At 40.3% G+C, this 9,034-nt stretch overlaps 1 protein-coding gene across 2 annotated transcripts in view; it reads left to right on the top strand.

Annotated features, from left to right (window-relative positions):
• The first annotated feature begins 3,599 nt into the window (after window positions 1–3,599).
• Window positions 3,600–9,034, top strand: part of psd2 (pleckstrin and Sec7 domain containing 2) — a 58,970-nt gene continuing 53,535 nt past the window's right edge. For both annotated transcript variants that reach the window (XM_028589067.1, XM_028589064.1), the window contains exons 1-2: window positions 3,600–3,688; window positions 8,748–8,834. The gene's annotated coding sequence lies outside the window, so the exon portion shown is untranslated. The remainder of the gene's footprint in view (window positions 3,689–8,747; window positions 8,835–9,034) is intronic.

The following is a 9,034-nucleotide window of genomic DNA, read 5'->3' as shown; positions in this document are numbered from 1 at the left end:
TTTTTTTTGCCAATATATAAATATTGATGTATCAATAATGTATTATTTCAAACTTTATGTTCCATATTTGTTGAAATGTAAGCTTGCCTGTAGACAGACCTCGCATTCTCGCATGTTTAAACTGTAACCGGACTGACAATGATGGTTTGTTACACAGAACCATCTGAGAAGATGTTTGAAAAAGGGCAGGCCCTTTCAAAAAACACTCGTTGAACCATCTATCACGGGGCCTTTGTTTTAAACGAACAGTTGCCTCTCTGTGTAAAGCACGGCAGTAGCTCCTCACAGTAAAAATGTATACGCTTCAAGGATCAGGATTTCTTTTATTTCTTTTACCATAAAATGATTCATTCACATTGTAGAAGGGGTAAAATAATAATGTTAAAGGGTTGAAGATGAAAAAGATGACGCTTTATAAAATATCAGCTATAAAAATCCATTTAAAATGGTGTAAGAGTGAGATGAATATAATACATTGTCTAAAAACATAACTTCTGCTCTGACTACGTATGTGATAACTAACAAATGCATGATTAAGAAAAGTTCAAAAAGTGTCATCAGTTCAGTGAGATTTCTCCCAAACTTCCACGGCACTTGGCATTGCGCAAGATGAAACCACAGCTGTCATCAGTCAACACAGTTGGGTTTCCACAAAAAACGTCGTTTTCAGTGATACCAGACACCCGTCTATTTATCTCTCAGTTCGTCACTGCATGGTATCAGGGCAGAAAGCTCAAGGTCTACTCCCACACACACATGAATACACACAGCTTTGGGCTGCTATTTTTTGTGAGGACCAATATGCAGTCAATTAATACTCCTTAAATCCTTAAAGTTAACATCTAACCCCATGTCTGAACTAGGGCTGGGTGAAATGGAGAAAATCAAATATCATGATATTGTAGGGTTGACTATTGGTGCTTTCACAAAATATTTACACAATGAGATTCATCAGTAATGTGGATATAATGACTAAGTGGGTAAAGGCAAATAATAGAACAGTTAGAACAGTCTGCTAAGTTCAGAAAAGTACGTCACTTTACTGTAATGCAGCCTTTAAAACCAGGAAAAGACAACACTTATTCCATATTACGATATTACAATGTCCAAAATCTAAGACAATATCTAGTCACATATCACGATATCGATATAATATCGATATATTGCCCAGCTCTAGTCTGTACCTAAATTAAATATCAACTTCACTACACCTTATTCTAACCATACCAGGTGTAATAGTCCTAACTCTTACACTTTGCTCAGGAAGAACCCAGAATTGCAGTACAATTGGTCAGAGTGAGAACTTTTCCGTTGGTTTTCACTTACTCTTTTCCTTATCTTAATAGTGTCCTGAGGACATTCTCAAAAACATAAAAGGAGGAGCATGCATACATAATCAAACACACCATCTTTTTTGTCCCTCCTCTTTCCCTCTGGGGTCAAGCTCAGGTCTGCCAGGAGAAAACAAAACTGTGATCTACATATGGGTGAAAGCTACATAAACACATTAATCATCATGTAACAGTATGATACTTTCTTGGTCCGTTTAAAAGCAGGAAAGGTGAGCTATCTGTATATTTTTGCATGTTGTGACTTAAGGTCAATATACAGTATGTTTGTGCACATTACTAATCAGACTTTAGGCCACACCGGTGCTATTAACAGGAATTTTTAAGTACCAGGAAATATTACTTATCCATTCCTGTCTGTCACGGTCCTACCTTTATATTGTCTTGGTATGGCACACCTTGGGAAAGTCCCGGCTTGTTTCAAGGCATTGGCACTGTATCTGAATCCATGTGGAGAGCATTAGACGTGTCCCACTCAAATGGTAATTCTGCATGCACAGCACCCTCTGCTGGATAAATGGAGGACAGCAAGTCAATAAGGATCCCAGTGTTTTGTTGCGGAAGAGAAAAGGTACATTTTTGTTGATTCCCAGTATGTGAAGTGGTTATGAGCAATTTGAAACGGTCAGATATCAGGATAACCATTTTTATAAAAAAAGCATTGTAGCATGCAGGGCTGTAGTCAAGTCCGCCTTTGTCGAGTCCAAGACAAGTCCAAGACCAGGACTAGTCGAGACCGAGTCAAGACCGAGTCCAAAGAAGTTCAAGTCCAAGTCAAGACAGAGTCCAAATGAGAGACCGTCAATACCGAGACAGAAATAAAAGAAATCCTCTTCAAGACCACTTACTTACCTGTTTATAATTTATGTGATGTAAGAGACAGTATCACTTCTATTTTAAGATGATCATTGTGCTTTATTATTTTTTATAATCAAGTGCAGAGTAACACACTAGGATCAAATTAAGCCATATTATTTACTCAAAGTATAAAATGGATTTGTTCCCATTCTTGAAATTATTACTTGTCCTAAAGAATTCATAGTAGAAAGTGCTCGCTGACATTGTGTCTGTGGCCAAAAGGAAAATGATTGATACCTGATGATTGAGGTAGCCGACTGAACATGATGCAGCCAGGTCTGTACCAGGCGACCAATCACAACGCCTGTTCTAGATGGATTTTAAATTAAACTAATACCTGTTTTCTGAATGAGAGCGCTTCATAAATGGTTTTGTTTTGAAAGAGGAAGTTACTTTAGAACAAAAGCATGCAGTGCTGGACTCGGTCGAGACTAACTAAAATATTTGGCGAGTCCAACGGCTGAGTCCGAGACAAGTCCGAGTCCAAATACCAACGAGTCCAAGACAACAGAAAAGTGTCTCGAGTTCGAGTCCGGAGTCAAGTACTACAGCCCTGGTAGCACGTGTGTCTGGTGAATGAAAGTAAGAACAGTCATCTACATAAAAAACATGATACAACACTCTGTAAATGAAAAACTGTCACATCAACCTCATTGTTACATTAGCTGGTTATTGTGTTATGCTGCATGACAAATCTGATGATAAAAATGTGATGTTTTTGAGTTGTAAAGAGAGAATGAAAATGTGTGTTTGGTGATTTCATGAATATCACAGTGTGTCAGTTTTATTTTGGGGTTTGGGCTATCCCTTTAAATGGTTCCTTATTTTGCTACTTTTGCTCATGTTAACCTTTAAGCCCCTAGCAGATTAATCCAGCCCTGCGCCTCAGTCAGTTTTAGGGGACGGTCACCAAAAATACACAGTCAACATTTTCCCTGACCTTTGACCTCTTATATTGACCATGCATCATAAGACTAAAATCAAGCAGAGGCATCCAATACGTCGCTGTTCTCTGCTGAGATCATATCTGCATAATCTAGATTGTCTGTCTCTGTCTCTGTCTCTGTCTCTGTCGTGGATTTAGCAGTCAGGGAACACAGGTTTAAAGTTCAAAAAGTTGGGTATATTTTCCCAAAACAAAGATTCAACAAAGAATAAAGGCAAAGAGTTACAGGGTCCCTAAAATAGGTCAATGAAACATAACTAGAAAATAGAACTAATGCTACCGCTACCAAAATGTTAACTCAATTAGCAGACCTTTAAAAGAGACACAGGGACACTTATATACCAGCTGACCAAACCAATAAGCACACACAGGGGTGGACAACATGGACAAGAACTTAAATTAGCAGAAGGAAACCCTGACCCCCCCTCCCTGCTGTCATCTTTTGGTATGGTCCAAGGCTGGGGCCTCTGCATGAAACCAGGCTCCACCCTGTGTCACATGTTTTTTTGGACCAGGAAGAGAACTCAGCAGCCAGGTAACTCAAAAACAAAGAGGAATGAATTCATATCAAATTAAACTAAATAGCAAACAAGGTAAACTGTGTGCTAGAAACAGTGTATTGTTTAGGTGCTAATAAAGTCATTCTAAACCAAACAAACTGTTGTTTTTGATGTAGTAATATGTGACTGCAACTTAGCTAACTGAACATGTGGTAAAGATGTGGCTGATTGGATTCAACCTTAAACACTCAATTGTGTGGCTGTGGCCACCACAGTCTCCATATGCTATTGATACAGTAAATTAAAAAAAAGCATATGGAGACTGTCGTGGCTTAGAATTACAATACATCCCAAGTGACACCAACAACATTTGCTGAGGAAGTCCATTTTCTCCTGTAACTACAAGATTGTATTTCCCATCGTGCTTTAGCGGGCCTGATTCAACAACATGTTCGGGCAGATTTTCCATGGCAAAATTTTTGGTATTCCAAAATGTTCTCCCCCCTCAACCGCTGCATGTTTAATGCATGCTGAGTTGGAATCGGCTTTGTGACTCTGGAAGACTTGGAGTTAAGCTTTTCTCTGAGAAAAGAACAAAGAACGACACAGAAGTCATTCTTAAAAAAGGAAGATGTGTTCGGAGTTTTGCCAACCGGATACGGCAAAAGTTTAATCTATCAACTAGCGTTGCTCTGGTTGTAATTTGAAAGACAACCGTTTATCCCGCCCCTCGGATTGAGCCCTGCCAATGGTGAGTTCCCAGACCCAACATTTGGATGTGGGTCTGGCTTGTCAGGCTATGCTGTTCTTGAAATACTGAAGAAAATTCAGTCTGGGCTGGGATCGCCTCCACACGGCTATCACCAGAGTTTGGTTGACATTCAGAGTCTAGGCCAGGAATGGCTGCCCCACAGGTCTCGCCTCTGACGCGATAAGCAAACATGGAGCTGGCTGAGCTGTAATGGCGGCGACTAGCATTGCTAGCCTCGAGATTACAACGGCAATAGTGCTACCACTGGCTAGCTAATTGCTGCCCTCTCTGCACTGTGCACTACACAATACACAATACTGTGTATGCACAAGCTGCTTATGTGTATTTTGATGGACTTTGTTTTTTTAATTGTCTTTTCCACCGACATCGGTTAGACTAGTGAGCATTCTGGAATCACACAAAGGTTCCAGAGAGAAAATTCATTTGAAGCATATTTAAGTGAGAAGCAACATATACTGTATGTTGTTGTTGTTTTCTTGGAACCCCCGAACACAGAGGTAGGGAAGTTTGCATATGTATTTGATGCCTGTTATTTCTTGTCTACCAGATTAGGCAGGTATGCTCCTATAGCCCAATTTACAGTGACTAGTGCAGTGCTCATTCAAAACGTGCCCATTTGGAATGGGACGATTTCTTGGCCTTCTGTATTGCTGCCTTTAGCTTTCTCCAGAACCCGAAACAACTTACAGAAGGCAACTGTTTACTACTGACTTACTGTGTACTTCTACTTCAGAGGAAACCATTGTATTGCCACATTTACCTGACAGAGAAATGTTACTGGTTATGTTGCAGATTCAGATTTTACTCACAAAATATCACAATTAAAATATGATGTATTATTATTCATTAAACTATCCAGCATTAAATTAGAGAGCTCCATGTTGAACAGATGTTGAGTAAATGTAAGTATATTGTGCTGATATTTCCTCTCTTTCACTCATCACTTTAAGTAAACATTTAAATGCACATTTTACTGTTCAATATTAATAGTGTTACTATTAATAGTTAATAGTTTTACATCAGAGTACTTCTTCTACCCCTGCCAATGCCTAAATTCCCAGTTAGAGAAAAGCTGAAAAGCAAAGCAAGCCACTGTTTGCCTGGGGCCCCAAATCATCATTATATTGAACGTTTCAGTTAATCTAGTCTCGCCAAAACGAATAATTTTAGTCAAACTGATTTCATAAAGATTTTATCTGAAGTATCTTATTATCTAAATAAAAACACTGTGCCTACCGACAACGTTAAACTCAATTAACTGTCATTATCAGTTTAGATAACAGACAGTCAGCTGTCCTGCTGTTCTTACAGACGTGTAAACTAATCACAGACATTTGCTTCATTAATGGATTGTGGTGTGCTGTTGCAGTATGAAACACTAATGTATGAAACTGCCAATTAGATAAATTTACTTATAAATCAATGGTGCGGATGCGCAGTCCCGGATGGTTCCGGCCCACTTTAACCCCTAATTGAATAATTAAGAATTGCAGCTTTGCGGTTACTCAGAGTCCTCAATGCGCCGTTCACCTGCACCTATCCGACCCGTTATGAGAGACTAAAATATGCGTTAATCAGCCATCCAACCCGAACAGAGTATCTCCTATAGAGATGGACTCGACCAGCGCCAGCTGTGTGTGTCTGTCTGTCTGTCTGTCTGTCTTTGAGAGAGACAGCGGGGAAAGGAAAGGTGGAAGGCAAAGAAAATGATAGTTTTTATTTTTTTTAAACTACATTTAACTTTCGTGTTTTTTTGTCAATGATATTGCATGTTGATATCACCACAGTCTGCGTTTAATGATGGCGGTGCCATCTCGTCATTATTATCGTAAGCGAAACACTGCAGCAGAGTTAATTTGCAAACAGGCTTAGTGGATTGACGGTTATAAAGTAACTAAAAAAGCATGGATTTAATTAGCGTTAAAGGTCCCATGGCATGAAAATTTCCCTTTTATGAGGTTTTTTAACATTAATATGTGTTCCCCCAGCCTACCTATGGTCCCCCAGTGGCTAGAAATGGTGATAGGTGTAAACCGAGCCCTGGGTATCCTGCTCTGCCTTTGAGAAAATGAAAGCTCAGATGGGCCAATCAGGAATCTTCTCCTTATGAGGTCATAAGGAGCAAGGTTACTTCCCCTTTCTCTGCTTTGCCCACCCAGAGAATTTGGCCCACCCATGAGAAAGAGAGAGACATCATGGCTTTCAAACGAGCAAAGTGGCAGTTGGTCAAGGCCAAACCACCACCCTCCACCTTGCCCCCCCCTCTCCTCAATAGTTACAGACATAGAAATGGCACATCCTAGGGAAAGCTCATTGTGGGACTGGCTCTAGTGGCTGTAATTCTGCACCAAGGCTGAATTTCGGGAAAGAGACTTCAGATACAGTATTAGGGGACCACTAAGGTCTATATAAAAGAGACTTCAGATACAGTATTAGGGGACCACTAAGGTCTATATAAGAGACTTCAGATACAGTATTAGGGGACCACAAAGGTCTATATAAAAGAGACTTCAGATACAGTATTAGGGGACCACTAAGGTCTATATAAAAGAGACTTCAGATACAGTATTAGGGGACCACTAAGGTCTATATAAAAGAGACTTCAGATACAGTATTAGGGGACCACAAAGGTCTATATAAAAGAGACTTCAGATACAGTATTAGGGGACCACTAAGGTCTATATAAAAGAGACTTGAGATACAGTATTAGGGGACCACTAAGGTCTATATAAAAGAGACTTCAGATACAGTATTAGGGGACCACTAAGGTCTATAAAAGAGACTTCAGATACAGTATTAGGGGACCACTAAGGTCTATATAAAAGAGACTTCAGATACAGTATTAGGGGACCACTAAGGTCTATATAAAAGAGACTTCAGATACAGTATTAGGGGACCACTAGGCCTATATAAAAGCATTCAACTAGCACCATGTCATGGGACCTTTTTAAAGCAACACCAAATATTCTTTTGTACCTTTTAAAATAATGTTTCCAAAATCGTTTCAGTGGTTCATCAACTCCTAACAGGGTGAACGGCACTTTGCGGCTCTCTATCGGCTATAACCGCACTATGCAAGTTTGCCAGATCGGGTAGCGGATCATTAGTTTGAATGAGACATACAACAGCGGTAATGGACAATTCCAATTCCAACCTGTAGGGGGACCGAAGAGGAAAAGTGCTTTGGTGTTGCTTTAATTAACGTTATTAGTGTTATAAGTTAGTATGGCAAACTCGCACAATTGAATTTCAAACGCAGAGTGATGACACCGCTCGTGCTCGTTGAAGGAAGTGAAGAAAAGTTTGGTTGTAAAGTTACTCCATCATACATCGCTTAGTTTTATTTTCAGTTCATTAATATGGATGAGTCACGTTCGGGGTGGCAGCCCTAGTTTATTCACACAATAGTATGTCGAACAATAGTACACAGTGGCCTCCATGTTTACTTCTGTATTTCAGCGTGCGACGTCTTTCACACATCAGTTTACCACAATCGCAAGACAGACAGCTGGATGGACTCACAGACCGAGACATTCCTCCCTTTATTAGTTAAATGTTGCACTGCCAGGACTAAGGGTTTAATTTCATTCTGCTATGAGGTGTGTAATAACATCCTTCAAATAGCATATGTTAGCTCATCAGAGGGAACTACTCCGATGGACCAGCTACAGAAGAAGAGACTGACTCCTCCTGTGTATTAACATGCTACCGTCCTGAAACTTTTCAACAGTCAGCCATCCATATTTTTATACGACTTCCATATTTACAACTTGGCACAGAGGAGCTGAGTGTGGCACTGTTGCTATGGTGACTGTTCTGTCTGTTGACCCGGCTGCCCAGCAGACTTATAGTTGGTGCACACACACACACACACACACACACACACACACATGCACAGCACAGCACATTCTGTCACCATGTTGGCATGTCGCCCATGTTTTCCTAGTTTTTCTGCCTGGCTGTCTTTCTCTCACACTCTTTCACACTCTCTCACACACACAGGCACACATGTAAACACAGACAGAGAAGGGCTTTCTCCATAAATGGGAAACAACATGCTTGTGACTGTACATTTTTACACTGTACCATTATATTCCAGCTAAGGACAAGTGGTCACAGGTGGAAGTGACTGATGCTCAAATAAAGACCCTCCCCCTCTCTATTTGCCTCTGTCACATGGAGGGATGTGTGTCATTGTAACCCGCTTTTTCATGCCTGTGGATATAATGACCCAGATGAGAACTACACACACATACTGACACGTTTTCCCACACACGCACACACGCACAAGTGCTGACATGTCGTGTCTCCCTCTTCTTCAGTTGTAATGAATGCTGATGAGGTAGTCAAGGGAATCGCTGGAGTCCAACACAAAGCCGAGCAGCTAAATGATGATGTCCCTACTGAAGGTAGGAATGATGTTTTTTACTGAATCTGTTACGACTAGAGAAAGATAAATGTTGTGGAGCAAGGCCATTATGTTATTGATGATGGCCCAGTGCTAAAATGTCTGCTGCACTCCCTTTCCCGTATGTAACAAAAAAAAACAACCAGAATACACTTTTTTCCATTTTTTTTAATGGTGGCAACAATATCTACCTTGAATGGT

The sequence above is a fragment of the Perca flavescens genome, chromosome 10 (genome assembly GCF_004354835.1).
Source record: "Perca flavescens isolate YP-PL-M2 chromosome 10, PFLA_1.0, whole genome shotgun sequence".
Taxonomy (NCBI): Eukaryota; Metazoa; Chordata; class Actinopteri; order Perciformes; family Percidae; genus Perca; species Perca flavescens.
The sequence above is the reverse complement of the archived record's forward strand: the minus strand, read 5'-3'. Positions and strand labels throughout refer to the sequence as shown.